Source organism: Odocoileus virginianus, chromosome 23 (genome assembly GCF_023699985.2).
Source record: "Odocoileus virginianus isolate 20LAN1187 ecotype Illinois chromosome 23, Ovbor_1.2, whole genome shotgun sequence".
NCBI classification, from domain to species: domain Eukaryota; kingdom Metazoa; phylum Chordata; class Mammalia; order Artiodactyla; family Cervidae; genus Odocoileus; species Odocoileus virginianus.
This window is the reverse complement of record NC_069696.1, coordinates 4,482,582-4,508,379: the sequence shown is the minus strand read 5'-3', so window position 1 is coordinate 4,508,379 and position 25,798 is coordinate 4,482,582. Positions and strand designations below refer to the sequence as shown.

At 43.3% G+C, this 25,798-nt stretch overlaps 1 long non-coding RNA gene and 1 other non-coding gene across 2 annotated transcripts in view; one reads left to right on the top strand and one right to left on the bottom strand.

Annotated features, from left to right (window-relative positions):
- The window catches only part of LOC110130299 (uncharacterized), a 139,744-nt gene that overhangs the window by 15,495 nt on the left and 98,451 nt on the right, over positions 1 to 25,798 (bottom strand). The window contains exon 4 of the long non-coding RNA XR_002311804.2: positions 4,655 to 4,822. This is a non-coding gene — a long non-coding RNA (uncharacterized lncRNA). The remainder of the gene's footprint in view (positions 1 to 4,654; positions 4,823 to 25,798) is intronic.
- Positions 15,950 to 16,056, top strand: LOC139030741 (U6 spliceosomal RNA). Its single transcript, XR_011483143.1, has one exon. It is a non-coding gene; the product is annotated as a U6 spliceosomal RNA (small nuclear RNA).

Genomic DNA, 25,798 nt, shown 5'->3' with positions numbered 1-25,798 from the left:
CCCTGACAACCAGCATGCCAAAGACAAAGACAGACCTCCTTTTCCTTCTCCAGCTAGGAAAATTCAGTGTGAGAAAGGGCTTGATGTGGATGCATCCCATGTCTATGTATGGCTTCCCAGATGGTGCTAGTGGTAAAGAACACACTCACCAAGGCAGGAGACACAGGGGATGTGGGTTCGATCCCTGGGTCGGGAAGATGCCCTAGAGGAGGAAATGGCAACCCACTCCAGTATTTCTTGCCTGGAGAATCCCATGGACAGAGGAGCCTGGTGGGCTATAGTCTATGGCGTCACAGAGTCAGACACAACTGTGTGACTGAGCATGCATGCACATGTCTAGATACCAACCACTAAGCCCTGGAGGGTACATTAAAAGACTGACCCAACAAGCAACAACCAATGATATTTCACTGTTATTTTAATTTGCAGTTTTTTATTTTTCCTGAAATCAAGTGTTTTTCATAGACATTCATTCATCCAGTGGGTATTTACTGAGTGTCCACTGTGTGACAGTCACTATCCTAGACACTAAAGGTTTATTAGACTTTTGTTTTATTTTGTGACTTTCCAATCATTTGGTCATTTTTCTACTGAGGTATTTGTCTTCTGCTTATTGATCTATGAGAATTTCTCATATATAGATGGCATCAACTCTGTCACACATGTAGCAATATTTTGAAACTTAAGTCATTAGTCTTCAATTTTGTTTTTTATAATATTTTGGTGTACAACTGTTGACTATGTAAAATCCTTTAGATTCCTGACCTTTATGTTGATATAGTCTTCTCACTTTTAAGTTGGTCACATTTGGCATGTTAGCCAGTTTCTACTTAAGATCCACCAAGTCATATGTAAAAAATCAACTTTTGGCAAGTGTCTCTTCTGAAGTTTAATTGACTCCTGCTCCTTGTAAGACTCCCAGCACTGCAGGCAGCGGTGCAAAACAGGTTTTCTCCCAAAAGGCTAATTAAGGGAGAGACGACTTCTGTGTTTTCCAAGCTCATCTCAGACTTGGGTTATAAACAGATAATCTAGGTGATGATGTCATCTGATTATCAATTTAAGAAAAATCTGTGAGTGAGGAGACTGATTAGTCAAATAACAACACACTCATTTTTCATTTAGGACACTTTAAATTTTGATCTGCTCTGATCTGAGAGCTGACTTAGTTCCTGGTAGTCCCAGGAGAAAAGCAGGATGCCTGCCTCCACAAAAGTCAGTGTGCGGGAACTGCTTCCGTCATAGAGGCCCGCTAGTTGGGAATAAATAAATACCCTGCATGTTCAGTAAAAGTAACAAATGGAGACTGAGGCTTCTTGGCTATGTTACAAGGGGTCCTCTAGGTTCCAAATGCAACTTTTTTTAAGTGTGTAAAAAGAAACCTTTCCTGTGATCTTTTGCTTGGCAAATTAGGGTCCAATAAAACCTTCTGCAATGACAGAAATTTCTTATATCTGTGCTATTCAAGATGGCTATTGAGCTCTTGAAATATAGTGAGCAAAACTGAGAAAATAAACTTTAAAATTTTTATGCACTTCAATTAACTTAAGTTTAGCTAGCCACGTGTGTAGGGTTATCAGACTTCAGTTCAGTCGCTCAGTCGTGTCCAACTCTTTGCGATCCCATGGACTGCAGCATGCCAGGCTTCGCTGTCCATCACCATCTCCCAGAATTTACTCAAACTCATGTCCATTGAATCGGTGATGCCATCTGACCATCTTGTCCTCTGCATCCCCTTCTTCTCCTGCCTTCAATCTTTCCCAGCATCAGGGTCTTTTCAAATGAGTCAGTTCTTCGCAACAGGTGGCCAAAGTATTGGAGATTCAGCTTCAGCATCAGTCCTTCCAATGAATATTCAGGACTGATTTCCTTTAGGATGGACTGGTTGGATCTTCTTGCTCTCCAAGGGACTCTCAAGAGTCTTCTCCAACACCACAGTTCAACACCAAAGCATCAATTCTTCAGTGCTCAGCTTTCTTTATAGCCCAACTCTCACATCCATACCTGACTACTGGAAAAACCATAGCTTTGACTAGATGGACCTTTGTCACCAAAGTAATGTCTCTGCTTTTTAATATGCTGTCTAGGTTGGTCATAACTTTTCTTCCAAGGAGCAAGCGTCTTTTAATTTCATGGCTGCAGTCACCACCTGCAGTGATTTTGGAGCCCCCCAAAATAGTCTGCCACTATTTCCCCATCTATTTCCCATGAAGTGATGGGACCAGATGCCATGATCTTAGTTTTCTGAATGTTGAGCTTTCAGCCAACGTTTTCCACTCTCCTCTTTCACTTTCATCAGGAGGCTCTTTAATTCTTCTTCGCTTTCTGCCATAAGGGTGGTATCATCTGCATATCTGAGGTTATTGATATTTCTCCCAGCAATCTTGATTCCAGCTTGTGCTTTATCCAGTCCAACATTTCTCATGATGTATTCTGCATATAAGTTAAATAAGCAAGGTGGACTATATACAGCCTTGACGTACTCCTTTCCCTATTTTGAACCAGTCTGTTGTTCCATGTCCAGTTCTCACTGTTGCTTCTTGACCTACATACAGATTTCTCAGGAGGCAGGTCAGGTGGTCTGGTATTCCCATCTCTTGAAGAATTTTCCACAGTTTTCCGTGATCCACACAGTCAAAGGCTTTGGTGTAGTCAATAAAGCAGAGGCAAATGTTTTTCTGGAACTCTCTTGCTTTTTCGAAGATCCAATGGATGTTGGCAATTTGGTCTCTGGTTCCTCTGCCTTTTCTAAAACCAGCTTGAACATCTGGAAGTTCACAGTTCACATACTATTGAACCCTGGCTTGGAGAATTTTGAGCATTACTTTGCTAGCGTGTGAGATGAGTGCAATTGTGCAGTAGTTTGAGCATTCTTTGGCATTACCTTTCTTTGGGATTGGAATGAAAAAGCAAATCAATATATAGGATGCAGAGTTAATTACTAATTTCAAATAGGCAACCAATAATTTTGTAGTATAAGTATAACCCAAATATTGCATGGGGCACATTTACACTACAAATTTAGTCTTTAATTATCTGAAATTCAAATGTAACTGGTGTCCTGTTTTTTATCCAGCAACCTTAAATGTGTGGCTAGTGACATTGGACAATGCAGGTAAGAACGGATTGCCGTGAATTTCTTCAAAATTACTCGACAACTCCCATTGGATTATTTTAAGGAGGAAAAATGGTCATGGTCATATTTTGGCAAGAAAAAGTAACCTGACTTCTGAAAGAAAGCCATCAGATGCCAAGGTCAGGACTACCAAAGCAATGAAATTCAATCCAACAATCATTTACTGGAAGCCTTCCGTGTGCAGAAGAGATACTCAGCCATACTCAGCCATATGCACCAGTATAGCTGAACAACTGCCGAGATGCATGTCTGTTGGATTTGGTTGGTGCCTGTTTTGGGGCATGTAAAGGGTCAGCCTCAGAGGGAGCCATTGGATGGATAAGGTTGTTTGTTCAGTTGTGGTTTTTTGTTTTCCTTTGTCAAGATCTAACAAACTCTCATCTTCTTACTTTTTCTTCCTAGGGCTTGGCACGTGTTATGAATAGGACTTTTAAATCCCTATACAGTTAAAAAAAGGTGAGCATACTGGTGCATCCACACTCTGGGAAAAAACCCCACACTTTCCACAAAGAGCACCAATGGATTCCTCAGACAGAAACTCCAAACCAGTGAAACACTATTCAATTCAAAAAGACATCTGTTGAGTGACTACTCTGATTCCAGGCTACGAGGTAAGTTCCCAGGTGTAGGAGTCCATTGATTCTACTTCCTTAATTGGCAAGGAACATGCAGATTTGTCCATCACACCCCAGACCTCGCTGGCCTGTACTCAGGCCACCTGGGCCAGGCTCTAGCCTGTCAGCACTCTGGAAAGCTGCCCATTACACAATGGCCCTTTCTCCTCCCCTTCCCAAATCTTCGCTCCTAAGTGGGCTTCACTTCATTCTTCCTTCATGACTACTCTCTGAAATCTTGACAGTCTGACATGTTCCCTAGATTTTGAACTCTGAACGTGGCTCACCACCTCACGGTGGGTTAGAGAAGGTTCCAGCCGCTGAGGTGTTAGCTGCTGATGGTTCACAGCTGAGCCCCCTCTGAAGGGTCAGGGAGGGTGAGGGGGCTGCCTTGCACAAGGTTCTACCCCTCTCTGGGGCGGCCAGCATGCAGTGGCTGGTCACTGGGGATGCAAGGCCACACCATGTTTTACTGGGGACAACTCTGCACTGTTGTCCAGCCACCGTGGGCTCAGCAGAGGCCCTGGTGCTGTAGCATGCAAACTCACCTCCTCCCTCTGCCCAAACCTGCTTCCCTTACTGCCGTTCATGTGTCGTTCCTGAGAGGACACTCCACCTCCCAAACAACAACAAGAACAACAAAAATAACTGGGACTTCCCTGGTGGTCCAGTGGCTGGGACTTCACCTTCCAACGCAGGGTGTACAGGTTCAACCCCTGGTCGGAGGACTAAGATCCCACATGTCTCATGGCCAAAAAAAATAAAACAGAAGCAATATTGTAATATATTCAATGAAGACTTTAAAAAATAGTCCACATCAAAGAAAAAAACTTCAAAAATAAAGACAACCCCAACACCCTGCATGCATGTCTCCTCCTAGGAGTCTGTTTCAGGGGAGACTTACCAAAGACATAAGTTGTTGAAATATCTCTTAAGTAAACTTCCAGTTTCTTAGGACAAACTTCTTCCTTTGTTCAGCCTGGCTTTTTCTACTGCTTAGGGAAAACATGGCCTGGACTGCGTTCTTCCAGACAGATGGGCACACTTCACAGAGGCTGGAGGCTGAGCAGTTCTGGAATGAGAGCAACCATCCAGGGTTGGTTGTTTTATGTGGGATGAGCAGACTGGCAGATACCTGCAATTAATCTTCCTGTTATTCCTCACTAAGGTGCTGAGGACCCAGCGAGAGGTGTAGATGGCTAAACATCCCTGACCTAATCCAGTCCCGGCTAACAAACCAGCCACTTGTTACAGGGAAGACTTCCCAGGAACCGATTTCACCCTCTGCCAGGAGAAAACTGCCCCCACTTTCCTCCAGCAGACCTCTCCCTCACCCCTCTCCTGACAGACTTTTCTCACAAGAATAAAAGCTGCTCTGTGGGGTCTGGGCAGTGGACCTCACCACCTTTGATTCACATCCACTGAGTCCTGTGGAGCTGGACCAGCATCTCTCTTATCACTAGCTGTCCTCATCTGTTTTATCACCAGCACTCATCTCTCCCCGGCTGCGTGCCTTCCTACAGCCTAGCTGGGAAATGAGGGTGGAGCGGAGGGCAGGGATCATAGGTGTGCAGTTCCTCTGTGTACCACACTCTGTGCTGGGCCCTTCACATGCTCTCATTAAACCTCACTATATGTGTGTGTGTGTGTGTGTGTGTGTGTGTGTGTGTGTGTGCGTGTGCGCGCGTGTGTGTATAGTGTGTGCTCAGTCATGTCTGACTCTTTGAAACCCCATGGACTGTAGCCTTCCAGGTTCCTCTGTCCATGGGACTCTCCAGGCAAGAATGTTTTCTACTCCAGTATGTGTGTATAACATGTACAATATATATGCCCTCCCCCGACCCCCAACACACAGTCAACACCAAGGTTCAAAGAGTGACATAATTTAGTTCTCTGAGATGTGTAACTTCTCCTCTTTAGGAAATTACTGGCTTAGCTAGGTTTCCGTATGATTGTGAAGCAGTGCCCTAGGTTAATGCAACTCATGTCCACATTGGTCAGACTTGGTCTAATGGTGGTCTGGAGGCAGATCTAGCCCTTTAGTATTCCCTGACTTTATTCTGAAATCTTTTACTGTCTAAAGTGTCCTAATGCTGGCCACCAGAGGATGTGTGGGAAATTGGAAGGGTGTCCCACCAGCTGCCCAGTCTTCTTGTTGTATCACAGAATAATGAACTCATTTGATGAGTGTCTATTGCACTGTTGCTGCCTGCGGTGTGCAGGGAGCGTGGCAGGAGGATGCTGAGGCCCAGGAAGGAAGGGCACGGACTCAGGTCAGACAACCTGAATGTGAATCCAGCCTCCATCACTCAGGAGCAGCGTGACCTACTGAAGATCTGTTATGTGTGTGCTGTGTGTGCTCAGTCCAACTTTTGTGACCCCACAGACCATAGCCCGCCAGGCAAAAATGTTGGAGTGGGTTACCATGCCCTTCTCCAGGGGATCTTCCTGACCCAGGGATCAAACTCATGTCTCTTGCATTTCCTGCATCAGCAGATGGATTCTTTACCACTATGCCACCTGGGAAGCCCAAAGACCTACTATACTAGATACTAGATATTAATCTACTGCACTAGATGTTGTTAACCTTCTGGGTCCTCAGGTTTCTCACATATAAAGTGAAGATAACACACCCACCTCATAGAGTGGTGTCCTTGTAAAGAGAAGGATGGATCCTGATTCAAGAAACACATCATTTCGGAGAGGAGATAAGATGTGTGTGTACATGACTTGACACAAATTTAGAAGGTGATGGATGCTATGGTGGTAGGAATCACATATGATGAAACTTAAGAGGAAGGAACGATTACTTCTCTGTGAGGAAATCAGAGAAGACTTCTTGCATAAAATAGCATTCAAGTTGATGGATGATATTCACACCAACCAGTCTTAAACCTGTGAGTGGCAAACTTCTAATGGACCAGGAAGTACCACCCAAAGTTTAAAACTACACCAGACTTCCCTGGTGGCTCAGTTTTAACAAATCCACCTGCCAATGCAGGGGACACAGGTTTGATCCTTGGTCCAGGAAGATTCCACATGCTGCAGGGCAACTAAACCTATGCACCACGACTGCTGAGGCCGCATGCTGCTACTAAGCCCAAGCTCTAACGCCCTCCAGCCACAACTACTGAGCCCATAGTGCTGCAACTACTGAAGCCCACACTCAGCAAGAGGAGAAGCCACTGCAATGAGAAGCTCATGCATCCCAACAAAGAGCAGCCCCTGATCCTGCTTGTCACAACTAGAGAAAACCTGAGCATAGCAACAAAGACCCAGCACAGACAAAAGTAAATAAAACAAAAAACACCACCAAGTAATGGAGCCCTGGAACACTGCACCATGAGGCCAGGTGCACACTGGGCATGATGACATGCCTCTGAGATCAGGAGCAGGTAACACACACCTAGTCCCCCAATCCTGCTGCCCAGATGGCTCCATGGGTCATTCTGACCCCGGGCAAGGCATCTTCTGCCCAAGTGACTTCAGTCTGGGAAACACTCAAGACTTTACGGAGTTTATATGGTCTAGTTAGGAAGGTAAGATTCACATACAAAATGATTTTTATAACATTTATTGTTCTTTCTCATGTTAGAAAAGCAATCCAATTTTACCCTAGAAAATACACAAAATTGAAGAAAATCAAAATCATTCCAAGTTTCCCTGCCTGAGATTAACCACAGTTAACTGTGTGAAGTATGCATTTTTACCCACTCATCCTCCCTGACCCCCACAGACAGCACACTGCCCCTCCCCTCACCTCACGTTTGCTCAGGGGAGGGGGTTCCTGGGGATCACAGATTCTCCTGCTTCCTCTTTCCCTTCTGGAGACTTCTGCCTGGGAGTGTGATTTGGCCTAAGGCACAGAGAAGGGGTTTTTTTAGAGCCTCTTCAGGCTCTCTCTGCAGCCATCCATCAACCGCAGCTCCACAAAGGCTGCTTCCCAGGCAGGTGGGCCTCTCGTGACAGCAAAGGCAGTGGCTGACTCCGCTCTGCTGCGCGACTCGGGGGCTGCTCCCACTCAGGTCAGTAAGCATCACGGTGCTTATAAGAAAAGGTTTCCTCAGTATAAGGCTGCTCCAAAGAGCACTGTATTGGAGAGCTAATATTCGTGGTGTGTGTGTGCACGCGTGTATGTATGATTCTGGGTGTCTAGGAAGAATCCCCAATTCTCTATCTCTTAATGGCATGAGAACTTACAAGGATGTAGGTCCACGGATCTGCTGAAGGTCCAACACCCTAGGGTGGGTGTCTAGACCACAGGTTCTAAACTAGGAGCCCCACAGTGTCAGGCTGTACAGGGTGCTTACAACTGAAATTAGGATTCAACAGGAAACTATCAAGAAGGAAGAAAATGAAAGAAAGGAAGGAAGATCTGGCAATCAAGGGCTCTTTTTTTTAAATAAAAGAAATTAGCCCTTGAGTGTTTTTAATTTGGGGAGGCTTTTCATTGTTGTCATAGGTTTTTATTTCTGTGTGCAGAAATTTTAAACTGTTATGTAGTCAAATTTATCAAGCATTTCTTCTATAGCTTCCGAATGTCATACACCATTTAGATTTTAGTCACCTGTATGAGCTTGCAAGGCTGCCATAACAAAGGACCATGGACAAAGTGGCTTAAACAACAGAAATTTATCTCCTCGCAGTTGTGGAGGCTGGAGGTCCAAGAACAAGGTATTATCAGGGGTGGTTTCTTCTAAGGTCTCTCTCCTTGGCTGTAAACAGCTGCCTTCTTCCTGTGTCTTGTCTCTATGAGTGTCTATGTCCTAGTCTCTTCTTACATGGATACCAGTTATATCAGACTGGGCTTCCCTGGTGGCTCAGTGGTAAAGAGTCTGCCTGCAATGCAGGAGACCAGGGTTTGATTTCTGGGTTGGGAAGATCCCCTGGAGGAGGGCATGGCAACCTACTCCAGTACTCTTGCCTGAAGACTCCCCATGGACAGAGGAGCCTGCCAGGCTACAGTCCACGGGGTTGCACAGAGTCGGACACTACTGACGACTGAGTAGCAGCAGCAGCAACATGTTGGATTAGAGCCCACTGCCTCGACCTCATTTTAAATTTAATTACCTTCCCTATCTCCCCAAACAGTCACATTCTGAGATCCTGGGGGTTAGGACTTCAAGATACGAATACTGAGGGAATACAGTTCAGTCCATGATATCGCCCAAGATTATTTTCTTAAATTCTCCCAATGTTTTATGGTTTTATTTTTATCATCTAAGTATTTGATACTTTAGCATCTAAGTATTTGAAGGAGGAAATGGCAACCCACTCCAGTCTTCTTGCCTGGAGAATCCCATGGACAGAGGACCCTGGCAAGCTATAGTCCATAGGGTCTCAAAGAGTCGGACACAACTGAAGCAATTTAACACTAACACATTTGATACATCTGGAATTTGTTTTGGTATATGAGGAATGAGGTAGGGATCCAGTTTTGTTTTGTTTTTCTAGATAGTATGTTAAATGTTTCAACTCCATTTATTAGTAATCTCCCCACCACCCAAATCCTGAAATTCTATCTTTAGATAGAAATATCTACCTTTATCTTATACACATACAGCCCACACATATGTTTGGATCTATTTCTGAATAGCTAGTTTATACCACTAATCTGTCTATACCTGTGTCACTGGGAAACTTTTAATAATGGTAATTTTATAATATATTTCAATCTTCTAGGGCTAATTTTACCCTATTTTTCTTTTTCAGAATTTTATCACAATCTTTGCACCTTTACCCTTCAGCATTTACTTTGGCATCTAGCTGTAAAAATGTTCTGAAGGCATTTTCATTGGAATAGCGTTCAGTGGCTCAGCAGTAAAGAATCCACCTACAACACGGGAGACATGGGTTTGATCCCTGGGTTGGGAAGATCCCCAGGAAAAGCAAATGGCAACCCACTCCAGTATTCTTGCCTGGGAAATCCCATGGACAAAGGAGCCTGGTGGGCTATTAAACTAAATAGCCAGACATGACTTAGCTATTAAACTAAACACCAAATATACAGATGAATGAGCAAGACTGTACATGTTTGTATAATGGACACTCTCCATGTCCATATCATTGCTGAGCATTGCTTACACTTCTGTACTGCTTGAATTTTAAACCTTATACATCTTATTTTTTTAATGACCAGGAAAATGTGTATTTCCACTCAAATAAAAAAAGTGAAAAATGCAGTGGAGTAAACAATGACTAGCAAAGATAAATTTATCTGGAGGAGCCATTCTGGAACTCCTTAAGCTCTCAACCCTACAATTATGTCTTCTGTTCAGGGCTGAGCTGAGCCTTGCTTTCTCAAGGTTGGAGCAACATAGAGGCAGCAACACGTTTTGACACAGTCTGCACATTGCAACCATGAGAAACGTTGGTTCTCCCCTCTGCTGAGGCTCAGTTCTGCAAATTCAAGAGAGACACGCCTCTCTCAAAGGTTGTCCAGGCTGAGGGAGGCTGACTGTGAACTTGGCCGGTTTCCGCACATCCCCAGCCAAGGCCATCCTCGTGTGACTGCTCCCAAGAGGCTCGGGTTCCCAGCGACAAAGGAGTTGCTCCAGGCCTTCCTCCAGCCTCACCAGCAACCAGCTGTCCTTCTCCCTCGAGCTCCAGTGTCCTGCCTGCTCCTGCCAAAGCCCAGCACGGGCCTGGTACACAGAGCCTCCTGTCTCTAACGCAGTGAGAAGGTCAACAAGGAGCCACGTTTCTCTTGAGAGGGTGGTTTCCTAGATGGTGGCTTGGTTGCCAAGTAAAGGCCCGCTGGTTCTCCTCGTTTCCTTCCCGCCCCCTCTTTCTTTCATTCATTCACTCCCGTTCCCCTCTCTGGTGGGTGGTGGGATGAGGAGTGTGAGTTCTATGGGCTCCTCTGACCCGCCGAGCTCCTGGTCGCTGCCTCGCTTCCCAGGATCTATGTCAAAGAGACAGTGAGCAGCAGAGGGAGCTTCCAGGGGACGACGTACTGCCAGGGAAAGAATCTTTCTGAGAATAAAGTCGAGAGAAGAAAACAGAGCCCACAGACTCAGGGGGACAGTGGAGGTGAGCAATCCATCTGACGATGGTGGACCCAGCTTCACTGAAGATGCTAACTCTGAGACCTACAGCCAAGAAACTGCTCCTCTGCTTTTGTCTTTTCTCACGAGGAAGTTGAAGTTGAGTTTTTTTTTGTCACGTACCAATGAAAGAGTCCTGCCTGATTAATGCCTGGGGTGAGGCTCTGAGACGTGCATGAATGGAGAGCTGAGATGAGCTGATGGTAAGCGGAAGATACTGCCAAACATGAGTACAATAGAACTGGACACATCACTTTGGTTTTTGTTGTTTGTTTTGTTGTTGAGTTTTTTTTTTTTTGCTTTTACCGTTCCATGTCCTTTTATTACAATCCTGTCCTTGTGTTTCAAAATGAATGGCTATTTAACACACAACCCGAAACACTCCTAGAATGGATCTGACCTTCCCATTTCTTTCTCAATATACTGAATTGAAAGGAAAAAAAAAAATCTTCAAAAAAATCACCAGGTTTGGTACATCCCAGAAAAAGCACCTTTACTAAACAACAGGAAACAAAAATGTCCCAGGAATCTGACCAAACAGACAAAACAGCAGGTGAGATTCCTGACAGGAAAGGATGACTACCAGTGGAACATAAATAGATCCCCTCAAAGTACACATATTTCACATGAGTGGACATATCGCTTTGAGTGAAAACTGATCAACATTCTCTGGGGTCTGAACAAGCACGTGAACTGAAGAAGCCACTCTTTCTAATCCCACTCCCTCTTAAGTGTTAGTGTTAGTTATGCCCGACTCTTTGTGACCCCATGGATTGCAGCCCACCAGGCTTCTCTGTCCATGAGATTTTCCAGGCAAGGATACTGGAGTGGGTTGCCATTTCCTTCTCCAGTGATCTTCCCAACACAGGGATCGAACCTGGGTCTCTTGCACTGCAGGCAGATTCTTTACCCACTGAGCTACAAGGGAAGCCCACTCCCTCTTAACCACCATCCAAATACCATCACCACACTCTGACTGTTTCCACAACATACACACACTAACCGTTGCCTGCATTCCTCCACCATGGAGAGCAAGGAAGCAAAGAAAGCCATGTGTATGTCCACCAACCCGCTGATAGTAAGACTGGTGTTGCTCCTGAATCCGAGCAAGCTCTGGGAGATGGTGAAGGGCAGGCGAGTCTGGCATGCCGCAGTCCAGGCGGTCACAAAGAGCCGGACACAACTGAGCAAGTACACAGCAACAATAACCAAGGTAAAGGGCACACTGTCCTAATGAAATGATCACACACAAATACTGAGGTGTTAGGATAAAAACTGGGGGGTTCAGGAGAGTGGAAAACACTGATCCTTCTTTCAAAGAGTTTATAAGGTTCATGGGGAGATAAAGCCTAAATAGTGTGTGCCCAGTCGCTTCAGTCACGTCAGACTCTTTGTGGCCCGTAACCCGCTGGCTCCTCTGTCCATGGGATTTCCCAGGCAAGAATACTGCAGTGGTTTGTTATTTCCTTCTCCAAAAGATCTTCCCGACCTGAGATCGAACCCACATCTCCTGCATTTCCTGCATTGCAGACAGAGTCTTTACTGCTAAGCCACTGGGAAAGCCCAAAATAATGTATATAGAGAGTTATTATTAAAAAATATATATAAGTGTTTGGGAAACCGCTTAGGAGTTCCTGAAAACGTTAAACATGGGAGTTACCATTCTATTCCTAGGTATTTACCCAAGATAAAAGAAAACATAAAACTTACATATAAACGTTCTGTGCTGCTGCTAAGTCGCTTCAGTTGTGTCCGACTCTGTGCGACCCCATAGACGGCAGCCCACCAGGCTCCGCCGTCCCTATTTGCGATAGCCAGAAGGTAGAAACAGACCAAACGTCTCTCAACTGAGGAATGGATAAACAAATGGAATACTATTCAGCCATAACAAGGAATAAAGTATTATGGAACAATAGTAAATATATGTCTGGTCTCTGTCCCTGGCTCCTGGCCCGGAGCTCCTAAAGTCCTTGGGATTTCCTAAGTGATAGGAGAGTCTTCTGTTATTGATAACCATCCTCTTTCAACCACATCTGAGTCTATGCTAATGAGCTGACTCTTGGCGGCTCTTAGATGGCTTCAGGATGGGAGCTGGCAGCAGGAAAGACCAACCTATTGTGAGAGGGTTGGAGCTTTCAGGTCCATGCCCAACATCAAGGACGGAAGAGGGGCAGGAGATTGAGTTCAATGACCAATGGCTAATGATTGAATCAATCGCATCATCAACTCCCCCAAACCCCCTAAATAATAGGGTTCAGAGAGCTTCTGGGTTGATGGACACATCAAAGTGCTGGCAGGAGGTATGCCCTGGGAGGTCTACCACACTTCACCGCCTGCACCTCTTCCATGTCTGTGCTGAGCTGTGGTCTCTACAATGAACTAGTAAGTCAAACACTCTCCCAATCTGTGAGCTGGAGTCATCCCAGTGAGGTATCAAAGTTAAGTGGGGGAGGGGATCACAGTAACCTCTGAATTTGTAGCTGCCTGGGGAGAAATGTGGATAGCCTGGGCACCCCATGTGCAGCTGGTTTCTCATGTGGGGGCAGTCTTGTGGGACTGAGTACTTCATCTGTGGGGTCTGAGCTAACTCCAGGAGTTAGTTCAATAACTGAATAAAATTGTTGGGCAACCAGCTGGTGGCAAAGAATTGGCTGGTGTCAGGAAGAAAGAACTCAGAAGTACTGACCCAGGCTACGACGTGGATGAATCCTGAAACCATTATGCTAAGTGAAAGAATCCAGACACAAAAGGTCACATATGATTCCATTAATATTAGGCATCCAGAATGGGCCAATTTATGACACAGAGAGTGGTTGGTGGGGATCTGAGAGTGATGGGTTATGGATACAGGTTTCTGTTTGGAGAGATGAGAAGATTTGGGAGTTAGATGGTGGAGACAATTATACAACTTTGTGAATATACTGAAAACCACTAAATTTTACATTTTAGAAACAAATAAGGAATAGGACTGCCCTGGCAGTCCAGTGGTTAGGGCTCCAAGCTTCCACTGCAGCGACATGGGTTCAATCCCTGGTCAGGGAACTAAGATCCTGCATGCCACATGGCATGGCCACCAAGTAAGAAATAAATAAATAAGGAAATAAACCTTTGATTAGAAAATCAAAAGGCTGGTATGTAACCAAGTTACACAGGAGAAGTTATCACACCAGCGGCCTCTGCACAGAACAATGCCCTGGGCGGAGGCGCTGTAAGGACAGACCAGGGAAATTACAGCTTCCGGTCAACTGACAGTGACTTCAGAACAGCTGATTCCATAAAAGTGGCTATTTTCAGGCTATTGCCTTTGTTGAGCCTGATACAGAAACCAAGTATTTCTATCTTGGTCACAGAGCCATACCTTCCCTTGCTGACTCTTAACATTTACTTTACTTTTGTCTTGTATCACTGCTTACAAGAAATAATTTGTTTCTGACTGAAAAATAAAAAAAAGAAGAGCTATCAGAAGACTAGGGCTACTGTGTTAGCCTGTGTTCTTCCTAGAAAGCAAGGATTGAGACCAAAGTTTGAGTAGAAGCGTTGGCGGTAGGGAGTGGGAATAGGTGGGTAGGAACTGGGGAGGGTGAGACAGGAAAGGAGGAAAACCAACACAAAGGTGTGTTTTCGGGAAGACTGTTGTAGGGAACTGGGGCTGCGTGTCCTTAGCACTTTCCGAGGAGCCGTGCTAAAGGGCTTCAGAATCATCCACCCCCTTCGCTCAGGAAGGACTGGTTCCTGATCCCATGGGCCAAGGTTCACCCCACGGGGCACCAACTCACCTGCATTCCCAGGCGGTGTGTGCCTGAGTGCCGAGGGGATTCTGTGGGTATCCCCCACCTTGGTCCCTGAGAACTGTGCCCAAGAAGAGCCAGTGGTTTCTCCACAGGACTCATACCATTGGCCCCCCAGTTCTTGGGAATTCAGATTTGGATGGAGCTGTTGCACCAGCTCTCCAGGGCCTCCATCTTGCAGAGGGCAGATGGTGAGACTTCTCAGCCTGACCTTGCATTAGAGGACATTGGATGCATGCAAAGTCATGCCTAACATGGATCCTCAGCCTGACATTCAGTGAGTCATAATGAACTGTCTAAGAGATCATGGGAGCCTCTTCCTTGGTCTTCTAGATCGCTCCTCTGGGGACAGCTGAGTACCACATTGTGAGGACACTTGAGAATCCTTATAGAGAAAACCGAAGAGGAGCTAAGGTTTCCTGCCAGCATTGGTCTGCCAGCTACAGAGAAGGTGTAGTCTAGGAAGTGAGTCCTCATCAAACACTGTGAAAAATAAACTTCCGTAGTTTGTGAGAAAAATAATTGAGACCCTGGAGTCTTACAAATTAAAACACCTTAACTTTACCCAGTGCTAATGTCAAATACATTTCAATTTAAAATTCACACAAGGGACTTCCCCAGGGGTCCAGTGGCTAAGACTCCACACTCCCAATGCAGGGGGCCCGGGTTCAACCCCTGGTCAGGGAACTAGATCCCACTAGATCCCTGCAACTGAGAAAAAAAAAAATCTCGCAAACTTCAGCAAAGACCTGGTTCAGCCAAATAAGTTAGTAACTAGATAAAACATTAAAATGATAATAGTAATGATGACTTTTTAGAAAATAAAAATTCACGCAAAAAATATAGGCCATGAAAGCTAAGAGTCTGATATAGGACAGAATTGTTTTAGGCTGAAGAAGTAGGGCATCATGGAAGAGGTGAGACTTAGATCTGTAATATTAACACAGATCCACAGAAGAGTTATCTGGTTTCAATATTGTATTTACCTAAATGTAATATATTTTGCTCATCGACTGCTTACAGTTTAATTAATCCCCACTTTCCTTACCTTAGCAGGGAACTTAAAAATATGTAAACATAAAAGAAAATAAGAAATAAGGATAGTCTTTTCAACAAATGGTGCTGGGAAGTCTAGATATTCACATGCCTGAAATTGGCTCCTTTCCTTACGCCATACACAAAAACTAACTCAAAATAGATGAAAGACCTAAACATAAGTGCTGAAACTGTAAGCCTCTTAGAAGAAAACATAGGGGAAGTTCTCATGACATTGGATCTGACAGTGACTTGGCACCTAACAACAAAAGCACAGGCAACAAAAGAAGTTAATAAATTGGACTTGATCAAAATTAAGAACATTTGTGCGTGCTCACTTCGGCAGCACATATACTAAAATTGGAATGATACAGAGAAGATTAGCATGGCCCCTGCGCAAGGATGGCAGGCAAATTCGTGAAGCATTCCATATTTTTTGTAGAAAAAACAGTTCAGTGTTTCAAAGGAGAGATGTCAACATAACTGTGACCTGAAGTAGTGGCAGATGAATATGTAGCTTATCACGGATTTAGAATAAAAGTTATTTTTCAGAAACAAACAAACAAAAGAACATTTGTGCATCTGAGAATACTATCAAGAGAATGAAAAGACAGCCTACAGAATGGGGGGGAGGACTTCCCTGGGGGTTCAGTAGCTAAGACTCTGAGCTCCCAGTGCAGGGGCCCCGGCTTTGAACCCTGGTCAGGGAACTATATTCCACATGCTGCAACTAAGAGTCTCATGCCCCTACTAAAGATTTTACTTACTGCAACTAAGACCCAGTGCAGCCAAACAAATAAACATCAAAAAAAAAAAAAAAGAATGGGGGGAGATACTTTCACATCATATATCAGATAAGGAATCAGTATCCAGAAGATATAAAGAATGCCTACAATTCAATAACCAAAAAAAAAAAAAAACCACTCAATATAAAAATGGGCAGAAGGGAAACCCAGAGAGTCCCAAACAGGATAAATCCAAGGCGAAACACCCCAAGACACATATTAATCAAATTAACAAAGATCAAACACAAAGAACAAATATTAAAAGCAGCAAGGGAGAAACAACAAATAACACACAAAGGGATTCCCATAAGGATAACAGCTGATCTATCAATAGAAACCCTTCAGGCTAGAAGGGAATGGCAGGACATACTTAAAGTAATGAAAGAGAATAACCTACAACCTAGATTACTCTACCCAGCAAGGATCTCATTCAGATATGAAGGAGAACTCAAAAGCTTTACAGACAAGCAAAAGCTGAGAGAATTCAGCACCACCAAACCAGCTCTTCAACAAATACTAAAGGATCTTCTCTAGACAGGAAACACAGAAAGGTGGTATAAACGTGAACCCCAAACAACAAAATAAATGGCAACAGGACCATACCTATCAATAATTACCTTAAATGTAAATGGGTTGAATGCCCCAACCAAAAGACAAAGGCTGGCTGAATGGATACAAAAGCAAGACCCCTATATATGCTGTCTACAAGAGACCCACCTCAAAACAAGGGACACATACAGACTAAAAGTGAATGGCTAGAAAAAAGTATTCCACGCAAACGGAGACCAAAAGAAAGTAGGAGTCGCAATACTCATATCAGATAAAATAGACTTTCAAATAAAGGCTGTGAAAAGAGACAAAGATGGACACTACATAATGATCAAAGGATCAATCCAAGAAGAAGATATAACAATTATAAATATATATGTACCCAACATAGGAGCACTGCAATATGTAAGGCAAACGCTAACGAGTATGAAAGAGGAAATTAATAGTAACACAATAATAGTAGGAGACTTTAATACCCCACTTACAACTATGGATAGATCAACTAAACAGAAAATGAACAAGGAAACACAAACTTTAAAGGACACAATGGACCAGCTAGGCCTAATTGATATCTATAGGACGTTTCACCCCAAAACAATCAACTTCACCTTTTTCTCAAGTGCACACGGAACCTTCTCCAGAATAGATCACATCCTGGGCCATAAATCTAGTCTTGGTAATTTCAAAAAAACTGAAATCATTCCAGTCATCTTTTCTGACCACAGTGCAGTAAGATTAGATCTCAATTACAGGAAAAAAATTATTAAAAATTCAAACATATGGAGGCTAAACAACACGCTTCTGAATAACCAACAAATCATAGAAGAAATCAAAAAAGAAATCAAAATATGCATAGAAATGAATGAAAATGAAAACACAACAACCCAAAACCTATGGGACACTGTAAAAGCAGTGTTAAGGGGAAGATTCATAGCATTACAGGCCTACCTCAAGAAACAAGAAAAAAGTCAAATAAATAACCTAACTCTACAACTAAAGCAACTAGAGAAGGAAGAAATGAAGAACCCCAGGGTTAGTAGAAGGAAAGAAATCTTAAAAATTAGGGCAGAAATAAATGCAAAAGAAACTAAAGAGATCATAGCAAAAATTAACAAAGCTAAAAGCTGGTTTTTTAAAAAATAAACAAAATTGACAAACCATTAGCAAGACTCATTAAGAAACAAAGGGAGAAGAACCAAACTAACAAAATTAGAAACGAAAATGGAGAGATCACAACAGACAACACTGAAATACAAAGGATCATAAGAGACTACTACCAGCAGCTCTATACCAATAAAATGGACAACTTGGAAGAAATGGACAAGTTCTTAGAGAAGTATAACTTTCCAAAACTGAGCCAGGAAGAAATAGAAGATCTTAACAGACCCATCACAAGCAAGGAAATCGAAACTGTAATCAGAAATCTTCCAGCAAACAAAAGCCCAGGACCAGATGGCTTCACAGCTGAATTCTACCAAAAATTTAGAGAAGAGCTAACACCTATCTTACTCAAAGTCTTCCAGAAAATTGCAGAAGAAGGTAAACTTCCAAACTCATTCTATGAGGCCACCATCACCCTAATTCCAAAACCAGACAAAGATTCCACAAAAAAAGAAAACTACAGGCCAATATCACTGATGAACATAGATGCAAAAATCCTTAACAAAATTCTAGCAAACAGAATCCAACAACATATTAAAAAAATCATACACCACGACCAAGTGGGCTTTATCCCAGGAATGCAAGGATTCTTTAATATCTGCAAACCAATCAATGTAATACACCACATTAACAAATTGAAAGATAAAAACCATATGATTATCTCAATAGATGCAGAAAAAGCCTTTGACAAAATTCAACATCCATTTATGATTAAAACTCTCCAGAAAGCAGGAATAGAAGGAACATACTTCAACATAATAAAAGCTATATATGACAAACCCACAGCAAGCATCACCCTCAATGGTGAAAAATTGAAAGCATTTCCCCTGAAATCAGGAACAAGACAAGGGTGCCCACTCTCACCACTACTATTCAACATAGTTTTGGAAGTGTTGGCCACAGCAATCAGGGCAGAAAAAGAAGTAAAATGAATCCAGATAGGAAAAGAAGAAGTGAAACTCTCTCTGTTTGCAGATGACATGATCCTCTACATAGAAAACCCTAAAGACTCTACCAGAAAATTATTAGAGCTAATCAATGAATACAGTCAAGTTGCAGGATATAAAATTAACACACAGAAATCTCTTGCATTCCTATACACTAACAATGAGAAAACAGAAAGAGAAATTAAGGAAACAATACCATTCACCATTGCAACAAAAAGAATAAAATACTTAGGAGTATATCTACCTAAAGAAACAAAAGACCTATACATAGAAAACTATAAAACACTGATGAAAGAAATCAAAGAGGACACAAACAGATGGAGAAATATACCGTGTTCATGGATTGGAACAATCAATACTGTCAAAATGGCTATACTACCCAAAGCAATCTATAGATTCAATACAATCCCTATCAAACTACCAACGGTATTTTTCACAGAACTAGAACAAATAATTTCACAATTTGTATGGAAATACAAAAAACCTTGAATAGCCAAAGTAACCTTGAGAAAGAAGAATGGAACTGGAGGAATCAACCTGCCTGACTTCAGACTATACTACAAAGCCACAGTCATCAAGACAGTATGGTACTGGCACAAAGACAGAAATATAGATCAATGGAACAGAATAGGAAGCCCAGAGATAAATCCACGAACCTATGATCACCTTATCTTCAACAAAGGAGGCAAGGATATACAATGGAAAAAAGACAACCTCTTTAACAAGTGGTGCTGGGAAAACTGGTCAACCACCTGTAAAAGAATGAAACTAGAACACTTTCTAACACCATACACAAAAATAAAGATTAAAGATCTAAATTTAAGACCAGAAACTATAAAACTCCTAGAGGAGAACATAGGCAAAACACTCTCCGACATAAATCACAGCAGGATCCTCTATGACCCACATCCCAGAATTTTAGAAACAAAAGCAAAAATAAACAAATGGGACCTAATGAAACTTAAAAGCTTTTGCACAACAAAGGAAACTATAAGCAAGGTGAAAAGACAGCCCTCAGATTGGGAGAAGATAATAGCAAATGAAGCAACAGACAAAGGATTAATCTCAAAAATATACAAGCAACTCCTCCAGCTCAACTCCAGAAAAATAAATGACCCAATCAAAAAATGGGCCAAAGAACTAAACAGACATTTCTCCAAGGAAGACATACAGATGGCTAACAAACACATGAAAAGATGCTCAACATCACTCATTATCAGAGAAATGCAAATCAAAACCACAATGAGGTACCATTACACGCCAGTCAGGATGGCTGCTATCCAAAGTCTACAAGCAATAAATGCTGGAGAGGGTGTGGAGAAAAGGGAACCCTCTTACACTGTTGGTGGGAATGCAAATTAGTACAGCCACTATGGAAAACAGTGTGGAGATTTCTTAAAAAGCTGGAAATAGAACTGCCATATGACCCAGCAATCCCACTTCTGGGCATACACACCGAGGAAACCAGATCTGAAAGAGACACGTGCACCCCAATGTTCATCGCAGCACTGTTTATAATAGCCAGGACATGGAAGCAACCTAAATGCCCATCAGCAGACAAATGGATGAGGAAGCTGTGGTACATATACACAATGGAATATTACTCAGCCATTAAAAAGAATTCATTTGAATCAGTTCTAATGAGATGGATGAAACTGGAGCCCATTATACAGAGCGAAGTAAGCCAGAAAGATAAAGACCATTACAGTATACTAACACACATATGGAATTTAGAAAGATGGTAACGATAACTCTATATGCAAAACAGAAAAGAGACTCAGATGTATAGAACAGACTTGTGGACTCTGTGGGAGAAGGCGAGGGTGGGATGTTTCAAGAGAACAGCATCGAAACATGTATGTTATCTAGGGTGAAACAGATTACCAGCCCAGGTTGGGTGCATGAGACAAGTGCTCGGGCCTGGCGTACTGGGAAGACCCAGAGAGATCGGGTGGAGAGGGAGGTGGGAGGGGGGACCAGGATGGGGAGTACATGTAAATCCATGGCTAATTCATTTCAATGTATGACAAGAACCACTGCAATGATGTAAAGTAATTAGCCTCCAACTAATAAAAATAAATGGAAAAAAATTAAAACAAAAAAATGGGCAGAAGGATTGAATAGATATTTCTTCAAAGTATATGCTCAGATGACTAGTAAGCACATAAAAAGATGATCAAATCACCAGTCATTAGGGAAAAGCAAATCAAGACCACAGTCAGATATCACTTCACAGCCACTGGAATGGCTATTATACATAACGTATTCTTTTAAAAAATGAAAGTAACAAACGTTGGTAAGGACATGGAGAAATTCAAACACTTGGTCATTGCTGATGGGAATGTAAAATAGTGCAGCCATCATGGAAAACAGTTTGACAGTTCCTCAAAAGCTAAACATAGTACGACCATATGATCCAGTAATTCCACTTCTGGGTAAACACCCAAAGGAATTGAAAGCAGGAACTCAAACAGATATTTGGCACCCATGTTCATGGCAGCATCACTCACCACAGTCAAAAGGAGCTCCACAGACAGAGGGATAAGCAAAATGTGGTCCATCCATACACAGGAATATTATTCAGTCCTAAATAGGAGGGAGATCCTGCTGCTGGCAACAACAGGGATGAACCCTGAAGAAGTTAAACTATGTAAACTAAGCCAGACGCCAAAGAATGAACGTGCTTATATGACTTACCTGAAGCAGACACACTCCTAGAAATGGAAAGCAGACCAGAGGTTATACCAAGGTCTGGGGAGGTAGGGAGGTGGTTACTGCTTAGTGGGTACAGAGTGTCCATGCTGGGTCACAAAAATGTTTTGGAAATAGATATTAGTGATGGTTGTAGAATATGGTGAAATTAATGTCACTGAATTACATACTTAAAAATGGTTAAAACAGGGACTTCCCTGGTGGTCCAGTGGCTAAGACTCTGTGCTCCCAAAGCAGGGTCCCCGGGTTCAATTCCTGGTCCGGGAATTAGATTCCACATTCTGCAGATAAGATTCTGCATGCTTCAATTAAGACACAGTGCAGCCAAATAAATATTTTTTTTAAATGATTAAAATGGCAAATTTTATGTTTTACGTATTTTGCCACAATTTGAAAAATAGGGAAAAGTGCCAAAAGGAAGGAAGGAAGGAAGAGAATAATGTTAAAAGCCCTTCAAAGGAACCCCTTCAGTAACATCCAGGGCACCCAGATAACGTCTTGAACAAAGCAATTTTTACAGGCCTCTGGAATAGGCGATAAGGCCAAGTGATGAGCAGGACAGTGCGTGATGAGTACATACCTGTGTGTCAAGTGGGGGCATCTGCAGCTGCCATCCGTGCCTGATAACAATGCTTTGAGAAAAGCAGCTTCAGGCTGGGTGGTTGGCTCCAGTTACTCTGAAATCCAACTCCTTCAAGGTTGAGCTCCCCTCTTGACCTCCTTGTTTGGCTGCTCTTTCATTGTAATGAGCCAAGGCCAAGGCCAGCTTACAGCCTGATTCAGGAGACACTCAGATGCACCATCGAGGTGTCTCTCCAGCTTCTACCGCAGGTGACTGAGTGATCCTCAGTCTCACACTTGACTATCCATCCTGCTCTGTCATCTCTGCTTTTATTTGTATATTTTTGTATTATTTTATTTGTGTCATTTTATTTGCTTTTACGAATTTTATTGGCGTATGGTTGCTTTACAATGTTATTATTTTCTGCTGTGCAGCAAAGTGAATCAGCTATATGTACACATACATCCCTTTTCTTTTTTTGGATTTTCATCCCATTTAGGTCAGGCTTCCCTGGCTCAGCGGTAAAGAATCTGCCTGCAATACAGGAGCCACAGGAGACCTGGTTCGATTCTTGGGTTGAGAAGATCCCCTGGAGAAGGAAATGGCAACCCACTCCAATATTCTTGCCTGGAGAACTCCACGGACAGAGGAGCCTGGCGGGCTACAGTCCATGGAGTCACAAAGAGTCAGACACCACTGAGCGACTCACACCAAGTCCATGTAGGTCACCACGGAGCCCTGAGTAGGGCTTCCTGCGCTGCATAGCAGGTTCTCACTTCACTTCAGTCCCTCATTTGGGTCCAACTCTGCGACCCATGGAAGACAGCACGCCAGGCTTCCCTGTCCATCACCAACTCCTGTCAACTAATGAGGTTCTCGTTAGTTATCTATTTTACATGTAGTAGTGTATCTACGTCAATCCCAGTCTCTCCATTCATCCCACCCCCCACCCCCTGTCACCTCTGCCTTTAAAACCTCACTCTTTGAGCCCTTCTAGGTGCTGAATGGACTTCAAAACCGTTGTTCTGGTTCTTCCTGTTTAGCACCTGCTGTTGTGACTACCCTCCTGCAAGAGGCAAGGAAAATGACTCTTCCTGGCTGTTGCCTTTGACCATGGTGCATCCCCTGCCGTAGTGGGAGTGCAGCCAGGAACCCAGGTGCTCTCCCCGCTCTGTTCCTGCCTTCAGATCGTCTTCGCTGGACACAAGAAGCGCCTGTCTCTGCAGCCACCGCAGGGCCAACCCTGTGGCGGGCCATCCTGCACTTGGCACTGTTTCCCCTGAGAACTTCCTGCTTGTTCTTTTCCGTGATTCTTCAGGGCTTTGTCTTTCTCCGGCCGTATCCTGTCGGGGGATTCACCTCTCTCCTTCAAAGGCTTACGCCAGGCAGGATCTCAGATCGTGACCATTTTCAGAGAACTGTGTACACAGGAAAAAGTCTGAGACATGCTCTCTAAAACGCTCCCTTGCTAAAATTTAATTTTGACATCTTGCCACATGAAAGTTTTTCCTTTTTTTTTTTTTTGAATTGCGGTAAAATAGACCAAACGTAAAATCTGCCATCTTAAGCATTTTTAAGTGTGCAGTTGGGTAGTATCGAGTATATTCACACTATTGTGCAACCAATCCCCAGAACCCTCTGCATCTTGTAAAAACTGAAGTTCTGCCCCCATTAAACAGCAACTCCCCTCCCCCCAACCCAGCTCCTGGCACACCATTCTTCTTTCGGTCTCTGTGAATCTGACTGGTCTGTACCTCATTTGAGGGCAATCATACAATAGTTGTCTTTCTGTGTGTGGCCTATTTCACTTGACATAATACTTTCACAGTCCATCCATGTTGCAGCATGTGTCAGAATCTCCTTCCTTTTGAATGCTGAATAATACTCCAGCATGCACATACACCACATTTTGCTTACCTATTCATCTGCTGATGGATTTGGGGTTGCTTCCACCTTTCGGCTACAGTGAATTATGCTGCTGTGAACACGGGTGTATTAAATATTTTTCACTTCCTTCGGGTACATACCCAGAAGCAGGATTGCTGGATCATATGGTAATTCTAACTTTAATTTTTTTTGAGGAACTGCCATACTGTTACATAAAACTTTCAGAGGATAACAAAATCACCCAGAAATGATCAGTGGAGAAGACTGGATTAAAGTGACACAAGGTGATAAGTCTGGCATCTTTAAAACTCATCATCAATATTTTCTTTGGCCTTGGCTTTTCCTTAGATCTGTCTCTTTCCTTTAATTCAGGCTACAGAGTGAAGATGGTACTCTTCTCCAAGCGCCCGAGGCCCATGGTAACAGTCTCAGTTTATTGGAGAATGCCTGTGGGGGCCATAGTGGAGGAGGAAGCAGGATTGAGCAGAAGGCGGAATTGAGCTGCCAAGCAGGCGTTGATGGCAGTCTCGCCCAGCCCGGCAGGGCACTCAGGAACCAAAATACCTTGTCACGTAATCTGTGTTGGGCCGAAACAGCAGTCTACACACCCTCCTTGGTCACTGGATGTGGGCTGTCTAGGAAAGAACATGACCTTGAGCTTGGGGACCCTCTGCAGCTGAGATGGGTTCTGAAGCCAGCAGCTGGGGCCACATCTCCATCCTTGAAGCAGAGTCTGTGCGGCAGATCACCTTGTCCACCATAGCAGTTTCTGAGAAAGACTGCTGACCACAAGTGCCAACGAGAAGGTGGCCAGGCTACCATATGATACCACTTATATGTGGAATCTAAAACATGACCAAATGAGCTTGTCTGTGGAACAGACACAGAGTGGGTGTGTGACTGCCAAGCCAAGGGAAAGGACTGATGCTGAAGCTGAAGCTCTAATACTTTGGCCACCTCATGCAAAGAGCTGACTCATTAGAAAAGACCCTGATGCTGGGAAAGATTGAAAGCAAAAGGAGGAGGGGGTGAAAGAGGATGAGATGGTTAGACAGCATCCCTGACTCAATGGACATGAGTTTGAGCAAACTCCAGGAGATAGTGGAGGATAGAGGAGCCTGGCGTGCTGCAGTCCATGGGGTCACAAAGAGTCGGACACTACTTAGCAACTAAAAAAAAACAATGAAACAGACTCACAGCTACAGACAGCAAACTTGTGGTTGCCAAGCAGGGGGTGGGGTTAGGGGTTGGGGGAAGGATGGATTGGGAATTTGGGATTATCAGGTGCAAATTATTACATACAAAATGGAAGAACAACAAGGTCCTACTGTATAGCCAGGGAATCATATTCAACATCCTGTGATAAACCATAATGGGAAAGAATGTGAAAGAGAAAGGATATATATGTATATATGTATAACTGAATCATTTTGCTGTACAGAAAAAATTGATACATTGTACATCAACTATACTTTAGTACAATAAATTTTAAATGTGGCCATGTTAGTACAAAGCAGATCATTTGCTGGAAGAGGGTCTGTGTGGGTTGGTGAAGAGCACAGAGCACCTAGGTAGG